The 12780-nt window shown below is 41.0% G+C and overlaps 1 long non-coding RNA gene across 1 annotated transcript in view; it reads right to left on the bottom strand.

Annotated features, from left to right (window-relative positions):
* The window catches only part of LOC120604604 (uncharacterized), a 45153-nt gene that overhangs the window by 10309 nt on the left and 22064 nt on the right, over positions 1 to 12780 (bottom strand). The window contains exons 3-6 of the long non-coding RNA XR_005653385.1: positions 9515 to 9623; positions 6814 to 6932; positions 2508 to 2669; positions 836 to 1003 (exon numbers count right to left, since the gene is read on the bottom strand). This is a non-coding gene — a long non-coding RNA (uncharacterized LOC120604604). The remainder of the gene's footprint in view (positions 1 to 835; positions 1004 to 2507; positions 2670 to 6813; positions 6933 to 9514; positions 9624 to 12780) is intronic.

The raw sequence follows: 12780 nt of genomic DNA, 5'->3' as shown, positions 1-12780 counted from the left end.
AGTAAAACCTTTATATTTTAGAAATTGCTCTCACCTGTAGTAAGTCAGTATATCAAAGCCTATACAAACATAGTTATAATTTCAGAGGCAATAATTTTCATTTTAACTTCCGTTTTCTCTCTGATTTCCATCTATGCCTTCTCTCTATTGCATCTTGACTTAAACTTTATTTTTAAAAAATGAAACGAACTCCTCAAACTTTCTTGAAGCTTGACATCTGGGGGAAAATTCACAAATTGTATCATTTATTCAGGCTGAGTTTATATCTGTAACTAACTTTCTTCAAATAAAGGAAACTATGATGCTGGTGATCACATTGCTCTTGGGGTCATTGTCTCCACTACCGAAGACAACAATCTTCAGTATCAATTAATAAATGTATCAAGTCGATGTGTGATACCATGTCAGAAATAATGGAAGTTTTACCAAAGCACCATAGAAATGTGGTCCCAATTCTAAAGAAGCATATTTGATAGATTTTCAAAAGATATGACTGTTAACCCTTTTCATAATCTTCCTTTTAGCTCCTCTCAGAACATCCACCTATTATATACAACTGGTTCATAGTGGGCATTCAATACATATTTGGAGCAGAAAAAGCAATATGATGTATCCACAACACATCTCTAAAGCATTAAAATCAACAGGGATTCTAACACAGTAGTTTAAAGTTTCCAATTAAAATATCTAGAATGTGCAAGAGTACTAGAAATGTATTAGGTTTCACAGACACTCATTCCTCTTGCCCAGTTAATAGTGGAACAGAACCAAAGTTGGCTACAAGATTAAATTTTAAATTCTGTTGAGTTTGACAAATAAGTAAACTATTGCTTACCTAATACTTTGTGAGAAAAGCAGGTTGTTGAGTTTGGCGAGTGCATATCTTGTTCTGCTCAGCTAGGGAAGGCTTTTTGGTATAGAAAAGTAATTCCTTGACTGACTTGTGTCTTTTGCGATTGACAGAAATGAATTTCAGGACTTCCACTGACAGCAATAGTCACTCCTAATATAACATTTAATACAACAGTTGTCAAATAATGTTGTTTCATTCAATGTTGTTTCGTTATAATATTGATGAGATGCTGTAGGAACTTAACTCTTGTTTATATCAATTAGCCTACGGTAAATTGGTTTCATTACATATCATTTCACTTAAAGTTGCAGAACCTATCAATTACAGTGAGGACTTACTATATAGTAGCTTTGCTACCAATAAATTTTTTAATCCAGCTCCCACAGTTACATCTAATCCCTGTAGAGGTAGATTATCTCATTGGTTTTAGAGGTAGATTATCTCATTGGTTTTAACTCTACATAGAAAGTATTCTTTATTGCTATTTTATTTACTTAATTGTATGTATTCAAAAAATCAGCTCAATAAAGGCTAGCTGCCTCTTTGTCCCAGGAATTGTCCATATGATTCTTAACCTAATCTTATACCTGTGAACTCATTCAAAGCAAATAAGACCCAATATTTACTGATTTTACTATGTGCCATCAGCACTTCATATGTATTACCTAATTTAATCATTTTAACACCTCTAGGAGTAGGCATTATGGTCATCATTAATTTAGAGAGGAAGAAACTAAGAACCAGAGCAGATAATTTGGATGCCTAAAATAATGCAACTCCTAAGTGATGAAGCCAGGCTTTAGGAGTCCCATGCCCTGCCACTGGACCATATTGCCATCCAAACAAAACAGAGTAGAGCATCCTTAGCAATAAATTGAAGCTGCAAGCGAGCAGATGAACATCTCTCATCCTCTTCAGATGCTGGAGGTAGTACAGGGAGAAGAATTTGGGCCCAAGAAGCACCTGGTACCAACACCTTGTCTCAACCACAAAACTAGAATTCCAGACAAGTAGACCATCTCTAATAATCTATTATTTGCTAATGCTTGCTCAGACACATGTAGAATTTACTAAGTCTAACTTCCTTGCTCTTTCATGTCCATGTTTTCTATAAAGATGAACAAGGTGCAATTTAGTCTTATTTCAGAGACTAAATTTGCCAGGGTGAAAAACTATAGCAGAAAAAAGGTCCTTTTGTTTTTGTCCACTGGCTAGGCCTGAGCAATAAAGCCTACAACCGTGGGTCCTTACTGACTTACTTACACAATAAGAATCATTTTTCCCCATCATGTGGGCCATCTCAGTTTTATTTCCCACCTCTGAGCCACAGAACACATTAATTCTCAATTATGCGTACTAAGGGCCCCGATCTGCAGTCCTTATATACACAAAACTATAATGGGAAGTCTAAATAATTAGTTCCTCTGACATTGCCTGGGCTGAGGGATTTATTTATTTTGTTTATTTTAAGGAAAACTTCTGGGACTTGGATTCAAATGAGTCTGCAGGATTAATGAGAGCGGAATCTTATCTTTCTAATCAACCAGACTGGCCACTGCAGATGACTAGAAACAGTTCCAGGAGCCCGGTGCATCCTGTGAACGCTTTCACAAGATGTTGAATAAGAATGACAACATCAAAAAATAACACTTACCTGTATGATTATAGCACATTATCAATAGAAAAGTCAAAGTATTGCGGAAGCACAGCATTAACAAGAAAAAATTCCTCAGTAGTAAAGCCAACTCAGTGGAAACTCTTAGTATATAATTTATCCGACTGCCTTGCAACAGATGCCCAGAATAATGTTAGCAACCTAAAAGAAACATGAACATGAAAACATTAGATGTAATGGATGCTGTGTTGCTCAGGTCTGTCTTCAGGTGTAAGTACTTATTTCCCCAGCTGCTGGCAGTGCTAAGACAGTCCTCAGCTGTCAGCCCTCTCCAGAAATTGCCCATGGCTACAGAACACCCTCTCACCCAGGATCAGCTTGTATCCAATGTCTGATTCACGTGGGAGTGTGAAAGCCCAACCTCACCGCAAGGGGAGTCAACTCTAAAGGGCCACCCCAGCTCTTTGGAAGAGCTCCCTAGGTAAGGGGAATGAGGTCTTTGTTGAGACCCCATTGAGATCAGCTTTTCCCTCTGTGCCATTCTATTCCCTTCCTTTCTACAAATGTTGATCCCGAGGGTACTCCCTAATGCATACTCTGCATGCTCTTCTGTCTGAGTCTCAGGGAATGCAGATTGGAAAACTAGGGAAATCGAATTCTTTGTTTCTAATACGTTATTAAAATATAACTATTACCTTATAATGAGAAACCATGTTCTTAACCAGCATTTAATATAACACTGTTTTGGTATTTTAAAATCAGCTACTACAGAACTACTTTCCTCTGGATATAGGTAGGGCTGGTTGATTAACTGTGATAGAAAAACAATCAGGAGGGAGAAGAGTGTTGGAGATAGATTACCAAATCGTCAAGTTTCCATACACAGAAAATTACAGTGGGGATTGGGGAATATATTGGAGGTACATAGGAGAGTGAGAAATTAGGAGGTTGCTAGTCTCCATGGAATCCACACAGAAAGTTTTTTCGTTAAGGCCTGTAGCCATCCAGCTTTTTACAGGACTGATTTCCTCAAAGGGCTCTGGCAAAGACATGATGAAGGAAATTTCGTATGACAATCATCTGCCTTCCCTCTGTTCTTAGCCCCCTCTGCTCTTGGTCTTTCTTCCCTAATCTATTTTTAGACAACAGGCACATGTTGAGGGTATTCCAATTTCAGCAGAGAATTCAAGAGAGGTGAAAACCTTTTAACATAGTAGCATGAATCTCAATTGCCAATGGAAGAGTTTCAGACACTATGATGAGATGAAGAAAAGTTTAGGGCAGACAGAACCTGCCCAGCGGCTAAGCCAGACACGGTCCTAAAACACCTTTAATGGCATCTTTAATTAATCATGCCTTGTGCTGAGACTATTCATCCACCTCATGATGACTCCTTGGTAGTACAGTCTGCTTCACTTATCGGTTTGCATTTCAACTCCGGATTTAACACTTCATTCAACAGATAGTTGAGAATCTACCACCTGCTAGAGATCCAGTATTAAAACAGAGAAGGTCCCTTCCTTCCACTGGGGGGAGACAGAAATGAACATAAATAGTATAATGTGAGATAATGAGAGCTAAGAAGAGAATAAAGCAAGGTTAACATTGAGGTCTCCTGAAAGGAGGGGTGGTGACTATTTTAAGCTTTGAGGGGCTAGGTCCTTGAAGAATTTCCTTAAGACCAGCACGAGGAAGGTCTGAATGGTAAGCACCAAGCCACATGAAGACTGAGGTGGAGAGCACCCGAGACAAAGGCTATATTCCTCAAACAGCAAAACCGAGGTGTAGCAGGAACCTAACAAATGAAGGAGAGAATGATAAAGGGGCTGGCGTAGTATGAAAGGGTCAGATTATGAAGACCCCTGAAGGCCAGGCTAAAGAGTGTGAATTAGAGTGCTCATAAAGCCGTCAGCATATGTGTTACTCATTGTTAGGCAGTGGAGATAGGAAGTCAAATACGATGAACTTCTTGCTCTCATGGAATGTTCGGTCCATTGAGGAGGGGGCTCACAAATAATTACAACAACAGTCATCTTGATTCTACATCCACGTCAATCTACTTTGCATTCCCATTCCCACTAATCTACTTTAGGCCTCGAAAAAGGAGTGAGTGTCCAAACCAGTCTCCCTGCGCCCACTCTGTCCCTTCTTGTGAACCTAGTTTGCTGCCAAATTCCTTTTCTTAAAGTACAACTCTGTTCATGTCATTAATTTAGAAGGCATCAATTTAGAACCCACTAAGAACAAAAAGAAATACTAAAATTTTCCCTATGATGGAGAGTCAATTTCTGGTTCAAAATCTTGATTGCGTAATCTCAATCAGAAGTAACCTTAGTGGTTATCTAGTCCATGGCTGAACCCCCTTTATAAATCTCTATAAATCCTCAGAGGGTAGCTGGATGAGAGCACATGCATTCAGCAATTAAACCTCCAAGGATGGAGAATTCACTTTTTCGAAAGAGTTCAATACACGTTCAAGAGGCTAGAAATTATTATACGTTCTTCCTTTATAGTGCTTTCTGCTTACCAGTTAGAGTGTAAGCTTCCTGGCTGACATTCAAGGTCTGCTGTAACTTGACCCTAAGGTGTTCCACTCTTAGCTTCTAATACTCTCCTTCACATTTCCTTCTGCAAAAGTGCTTTCACACAACTACACTTTCCTATTCCTCCACATCAAATCTTTCAAGATTGGATTCAAGTACCACGTTTTCCATAAAACCAGACTGGGTCAGCTATGGGACTCATCTCCCTCACCTGAGACCCTTGAGACTTATTGTAACCTTCCTTACGGGTTCCCACCTCTGGTGACTGGGACACACATCCTGTTTTTCATGCCTCACTGAAAGGTCCAGGAGAGCGGGGCCCACCTCTGTTAGTCTCCGTCTCCTCCACAGCACCCAGCACAGTGACTTGAAAGTTTCATTAGACACTTATGGAATGAAAAAAAACAGCAATTCTGTGGATCTATTTTCCATTTTGTGAAAGGAAGCTACATTAGCTCTCCTTCTGACTCTAATATTCTGATTTCCACATTTAAAGTAAGTATTAGACACATAATGCACACCCGATATTACATTTTTCCCACTTCAAAGTAAAAGGCACGATTGTGATCTAGATGGGGAGGACACGACATGAAACAATTATCTCATGAACTGATTATAATAAAAAGCTAAAGCAACAGAAAACAACAAAGGAGGTCATAGAGGGAGGAGATAAACGTGGTCAAGAGTCATCATGGAGAGTTAAGAGAAGGATAGTTGAATAGGGCTTTGAATCTCTATTTAAATAGAGTTCTTAAGTCCTGGGCATTTTAAGCCTGAAACAAAAGCTGAGCCAGAGACACTAGAGGGAGCCAAGGCCTGCAGTCTGGAAAGAAAGCTTTCTGGCTCAGATGCCCTTGGGTTTGTGGATTCCAAAACATTTGCTTAGTAAATTGAGAAGGATACTTTATGACACATTCAGATGCTTCCATAGGACAATTTCAAAAATGGAAACTATTTGGAGTTTTTTCAGTTTTTACTGGTGTTAAGCTTCTTTTGATGAGATTTAAGTATTTAATGTCTGTGCATTTCATGTCATTTTCTGCCAGTGAATAATAGCTCCTGAATTTTAACTGTGAGCTAACCTAAGGCACTGAACAACTCCTCATGGATGTTGCAGGGTGGAAGTAGAGAAGGATCAGGTGGGACCCTATTCCAGTGACCACCGCGCCCACTCAGTCTGTGACCACCAGTAGGAACTGTCACATCATCAGGCTAGGAATCTGAAGCTTGCTACCTACGCTTTCAAACGGCAGGCCTCTGGGGCCAATTATAACACAGAGGTCACCCCTCCAGCCTTTTCACTTGGTCCAAATCCACAGGAAGTCCTAAGCAAGAGTTTAAAAGTACCTGTCAGTTCAAGGGCAGCATGTGAGCTCATCTGGCCCACGTCAGCACCGCCAGAGCTGACAGGTGGACTGCTAAAGCCAAGCCTCCCATTCACAGCAGCTGGTAAGAGTAAGGAGTAGCGGGAAGGTGGGCAAAAGCAAACTGGGTACAGCTGTTTCATTCCCTACCTCAGACAAGGCGGCTTCAAACAATGTGAAACTATACATCTAAGGATTAGAACTGGATCATATATTTTTGCTATATATAAATGTTTGCTTGAACTAAATTCTGGGATACAGGAACTTAAACAAAAGATTAAAAAGGATATCAAAACTCTAAAACAACAGCAAAAAAATAAAAAAGTAAAATAAAAATAAAATAAAAATAGCGCATTAGAGCTTGCCCAGGCCTAAGGGAGATGCCTCAGGGCACCACCAGACAGAAGCCTAAAAAACCAGGAGGCTGGGGTACCTCACCAACTGCCGGAGTGCCCAGGAGGCCCCCTTTTCATCCAGATGCCGCTTTCAGAACTTCTGTTGATGTGGCTGTCACCAGCTTCCAGTTAAGTTGAGGGCAGGAGGCTGAAGATCCAGGTCTAGAGAGAAGAATGAAGAGCAAATTGTTGGGGGCAGGCTTTTAAGTTGAGTGGAGAGGTGCATTATCCAGCATCTCTCTGTTCCCCACCCCTAACCGCAAGCTGCTGTCCTGGCATCCTGATGCTTTCCCTCTCCCCTGAAATCCAAAGAGAATAAGGAAGAGGAGACCAAAAAAAAAAAAAAAAAAAAAAAAAATGGTAAGCAGAGGTGGAGGGTGGAGATTGCTTAGGCCACGGGAGATGCCCAGAGAGGATGAGCCAGGTCAGCAGAAGAGAAAACAGGCTGAAACTGCTACCCCTGGGGGTGGGGTGAGGCAGAGTCAGGAAGAGTGACCTGGAGCGTCTGGTTTGGGCAAAGGACCCTTCTGTGGAGGCAGGAAGGCTGTGGAGAGCCAATCTGAGGAGGAGTAAAGGGCCTGAATACCGAGGGCTCAGATGCTCCTTACCTGTGTCACCTCAATCAGCCTAGCTTCTCTCCATGGAAGATGCAAACCACCGGACCCAGAATGCAGGCAAAACTGAGAGAGCACTCTGTTTCATCTCCACGGGCACAATTTTAATCCTGTGGTAACCAGGGCCAGGCTGAGGCAGGAGTATAAACACACCCCGCATGTGGGCAGTGAGGGGCTGGGCCCACAGGTGGGCCTTGGTCTAGCGTGCTGGGGCCGGGACAGACCAGACAGAATAGGTCAGGGCCCGTCTCAGCCAGCCTGCTGCCAAAGGCAAGTGGAACCACAAGCTTCCCTGCCCTTGGGGGTTGGTGGGGGAAGTTAATCTGAGGAACAAGGAGAGAGAGACAGCCCCCTCTGCATGGGGAGCTGGGGATGGCCACATGGAGAAGCTCTGATTCTGGTGGATGGGAGGTCCGTCTTCTGCAAACCCTCAAGAGGCTCACCATGGATGATAGCCAGCTGATGATCCCCATGGTCTGATTTTGAGATGAATGTAAAGCTTGGTGAAGTACAAAATGCATTCACACTTGAATACTTTTCCCTCACCTGAGATCACACGAACTTATTTTTACCTTCCTTATAGGTTTCTACCTTTGGTGACTGGGGCATACATCTTGTTTTTTGTGCCTCACTGAAAGGAGAGCTGGGCCCACCTCTGGACATCTCTGTCTCCTCCACAGCACCCAGCACAGTGACTCAAAAGTTTCAGTAGACACTTGTGGAATGAATAAAGCCACAATTCTATGAATCTGTTTTCTATTCTATGAGAAGAAGGTTTCTACAAGCTCTTACATTCTGATTCCTAATTTAGATTAAATATTTGACACCTGCTGCATGTCTACTACTGTGTCATTTCAAAGAAGTAAAAGACAATATAATCTTGCATCATGACATATAAGAAACAAGTAGATTATGAGACCTAATATAATGAAATGCTAAACAGTACATTGTAAGAGGAGCTCAGAGGAGGGAGAGATGCATGTGGTCCAGCAAAGGTGTAGAGGAATAAAAGGAAAAGCAGTTAGCTGAACCAAGCATTGAGGATGGGTAGAATCGCACGGGTTGGCAGCCTCAAAAACATTGCAGCCCTTGACCTTGATGCCTTGCCAGTGGAGCTCTTCACTGCTGCTATTACCACTAAGTAAACTAGAGGCAAGTCAGGATCCCAGGGCAGGCCCTTGCAGAATAGGATACTATCTCCTTGGCTGTCCTGTCCTCGTGTTGATCTTGCAATTGTCGAGAAGGGCTGACCATCAGGACCCTTCTTAGATTTCTGCAACTCAGATCTTGGGAAACTGGGGTGGGGTGGCTGGGGGTCTTCCTTGACCTCATCTTTCTGCTCAGCTAAGCAGGAATGAGCTTCACTGTAACACTTCCACATAGACCTTGCCCTGATCATCCAGGTTGGAAGCTTCTAACTTCTTACCCTTGCCAAGATCCACGGAGAGTCTTTTTCATAGTTCCCACCATCCAAGTATTGGGGAGTTACTCCAATGCTTAGCTGGTGGTCACAGGAACCCAACTGTCTTCAGCTCAGGCATCCGAGAGAAATGAGACTCTCTTTCTCTAGATTCTGGTCCACGTCTGGTTAACTAGATAGGAAAGTCATGTACCCTTGGGAGTAAGTTTGCTGCCTTTTCTCTCAACAGGAGAGAGAATAGGAATAGAGCTGCCTAGGAACCAGTCTTGGGCCCCAGTATTGCTTCATCCAGGCATAACAATTGCTCTGGGATGCCATGGTCTGCTAACAGGTGCACACTAAACTCACCACCTGGGCTGCTTTCTGCCTTCCCATGGGCTTCACTTTGTTCCCTACTGTGGCCCCCATCTTCCATCCCTATGTGTATCTTTATGTCTCCAGTGCCTATCACAGAACCTGTTACACAGAAAACATCCTATAAATGATGCTGACCTCTGTGGAAGACACTAGGCAGATGAATGACACTAGCTAATACAGCCTTAAAGGTATGATATGACACAATGATAAAAATAAATATCCTCTATCTAATTTTGCAACAGTAAATCTGAATCCCCATCTTTTGGAGAAGCATTGTCTCCTCGCCAAAGGATCCTGCTTATCAAATTCTGCTGAGTGAGTGTGGAGGGAGCAGCTTTCTGTAATCTATTTACCTTAAGGAGCTCAGTCACGTGCTCAGCTCACAGCCCGTTTATCAGGATGAAAGATGCTCTCTGGAGAGAGCAGACAGCAGGACAGGCCAAGCTCAGATGACAGTCTACCCTGTGGAGATTGACTTTAATGAAGCACAGAATAAACAGGAAGATTAAGAGGGTGCAAAAATCAGTGACAAGTTTTGAGTTCACCTCTCTGTAGGAAATGAAAGGTTCTCTGTACAGCTGAGAGCTGTCTCTGGGTTATAGATTGGGGCATCTGCTTGGTCACTAATGATCTCATGCTACCTAAATCAGCCTCTGTGCAAGGAAAGAAAAGTTTTCTCTTAATTTACAGGCCCACTTCTGTGCAGTTTAAATTTATCCACAATGTGATTTGCTTTACAGTGATTAGAAAGATTGGAGTTATTAAAAGGTTTGAAAAATTATTTAATAGGCTAAAATGCTAGCCTGATAAACAGGGACTAAATATTTTTCACATTGTTCTTTTATACATCCCTCCACTTCGTGCTGAGAAATCATGGTCACTCAGAAGTTTATGACTAAAAGATATTGTCAACTGTCGATATAGCTCACATGATGGAAGGACTAAGTTATTTGAATAAAAAACAAAAACTAGTCTTCCTCATAAAACAGTGCCATTTCCATAGGAACTTAATGGCAGCCAGATATTTTATTGTATATTGTTTGATTTCCTTATTTCATATATGATTTTTTTTTTAAATAAATGGAAAGAAAGGCTTACAAAACACCCATTTTTTTGGAGATGATGGTTTCATTTAGAAGATCCAAATGGGGATCTTTTCTTATTTCATTGACATTTTTTTGAAATCATAGATCTTACTAAAGGTGGGAGAAAATTATTGACTTGATATAGTATATTCCTTATTCTTCAATCAAACTGTGAGAACTTGTGTGTGTGTACATGTACTGAATATGTATATTAGGCAGAATGTAATCATGTTGATAATATTGTAGCATTTGTACCAGTAGATGGCACTCTGTTTCAGATCGATATTCCCAGCTTCCAGTTGTCTAGCAGTAACATTTACTGAGCCGGGACTGTGAGGAAGACACTGTACTTAATAGGCTGTACCCAAGTGAAAATGTGTGCAACACATAAGTAACTCAAAATCATATTTGCGAACTATTTTAGGAAAGTTGACATGTATTAGCATATAGGGCACAATCATAATAGAGTGATCACAATGCCTGGAACAGATGGGATTGGTTGAGAACTCTTTCATGGAAGAGCTTCCTTAAGTGGAGTGCTTTGAATGGAGTAGAAGGGACGGGAGGCAGCAAGAAACAGACATTTCAGGTAGGGGAAGTGGCCTTGTAGAAAGGTTTCTTTGGGAGCCAGAGAAGTGCATATAAGGACTATGAAACAGTTAGGGTCTACTTTGAGAAAGGTACCTGATGCAGGCTTAAAGTCAGTAGCTACATTTCATATAATGAGAAAAAAGTGGAGGAGTAGGCAGGAGTGCGTGGGGAGAGCAAGAGAAACACTCAGTTTTACAAAAACAAACAAACAAACAAACAAGTAAAACATGGTCAAAGTTATACCTTGCATCTGCTTTTCACTTTTGATTATTTATTACAATAAATAAAATTCAAATCAGCCAACTGAGCCAATATCTTTAATTTTGGGTTTTACATAAGTACCTACATTTATATTTTACATTATATAATTCTGGAGATGGTGGCACTTGGACCAGTCAAATGTAAACTCTGAGTTTTCTACCTAAACATAGAATTCTGAACTGTGTGTCTTCAGCACTTCCAAAAAGACTTTAGTTTTTTTGTTACCTTAATAATTTCCTAACCTGGCTCTTCCCTTCTGCACATTTTTTTGTTCTTGTTGTTTATTTTGTCTAAGCTTAAGATAACAGAAAGGTCATAGTATAAAGAGAGAGATGTATTTGTGGTTGGGATTTAGCTTGTATTTATTTTTAGAGCGTTTGAGGCAATGGAGGAATCTTAATTGGCATTGTACTTTCGAATGCAAATTCAAAGTTAAAGCAGTAAGGAGGTGTTTTAAATCATTTGGTACAGAAACTGTACCAAATGAACAGTTAGTTAAATCTCTTTTAGGTTTCAAGTATAGTAAACCATTAATGGGAACTATATTGCTTAATCTACAGAAAGTGTTTTCCATTCACCATATGTTACCAAGACTATCATTAAAATAGTAATTTATTATGAGGATGAGTCTTTAAAATGCAGTGCTGAGGCCCCAGGTTCTGGAATCACTGGCTAGGTCAGCACTTTGTGGTTTTAAGCAGTGATGTGCCTTGGGTAAGAAAAAGGTTCATTAATTCTTGATGTTCCTTAAACACAGAAATAGTGTACTTTTTTCTCCCCTGGAAGTGGGAAAACCACCCTTGAACAAATAGGTTAAGTACCCTGATGGGTTCATTCTCTTCAAGATGAATAATGTCTCCCTTTCAATCTAAGTGGATGTTCCCAATGAATTGTCATCAAGACAGGACTTTACGGTTTGCTGAAGAAAGGAGGTTTTTATGTGGGCCCTGCTGTGGTCACAGTTTTGACTAACAGAACCAACCTGCAAGAGGGCTAGGTGAAGTTGAACAAGCAGTCTGATGGAAAAGAGGAAGTGCAGCTGTCCTGCTGGGGGTCATGACCTCAGCCTTTTTAGCTCTGGGCTCTTGCCAGCTTGCTGGTCAGTCTCAGCCCTTCTGAGCTTTGAGGTGTTGCTGCTATTGTACTGCCAGGTTTGCTGACCTTGGTGTCTGAAGATAGTCCCTAGGCCATGTTCCTTGAATGTGAAAATGCTTGTCCTGTTCAAGTAAGCTTGTGTAACTGGAGGGAGGTGTGGACCTGGATTAAGTGGGGCAAAGATTAATCTAGAAAGATAGGAAGAAGACAAGCACACGGTGGAGGGTCTTGGACCCTAGCACTTGGGTCTTTTAGAAGCAACATCTGGGATTGAGGCCACACACACACTCTTACATTTAGACTCAGTTGTTTATAACATATTTGCCAAAGCGGTTGCAACTTAATTTTTTTATTTCCAACCATAACCCATGAAAAAAATTTTATCGTCCCTAAAATATTCATTTATTGCTGCTGCATGTTCATGCTAGAATTTGAGGGCTTGCCTTCAGCTATACCTTAGCATAAAAGAGATTGTACTAAAAATAATTGGCATAAAGCCATCAACTTGCTCATTTGCAGTCTTTCACTGTAAGACAATAAAGGAATTAAACGATGTCTCATTTGGCTTCATACATTTGCATATTTAA

This window comes from Pteropus medius, unplaced genomic scaffold, assembly GCF_902729225.1.
Source record: "Pteropus medius unplaced genomic scaffold, Ma_sr-lr_union100, whole genome shotgun sequence".
NCBI lineage: Eukaryota > Metazoa > Chordata > Mammalia > Chiroptera > Pteropodidae > Pteropus > Pteropus medius.
The sequence above is the reverse complement of the archived record's forward strand: the minus strand, read 5'-3'. Positions and strand labels throughout refer to the sequence as shown.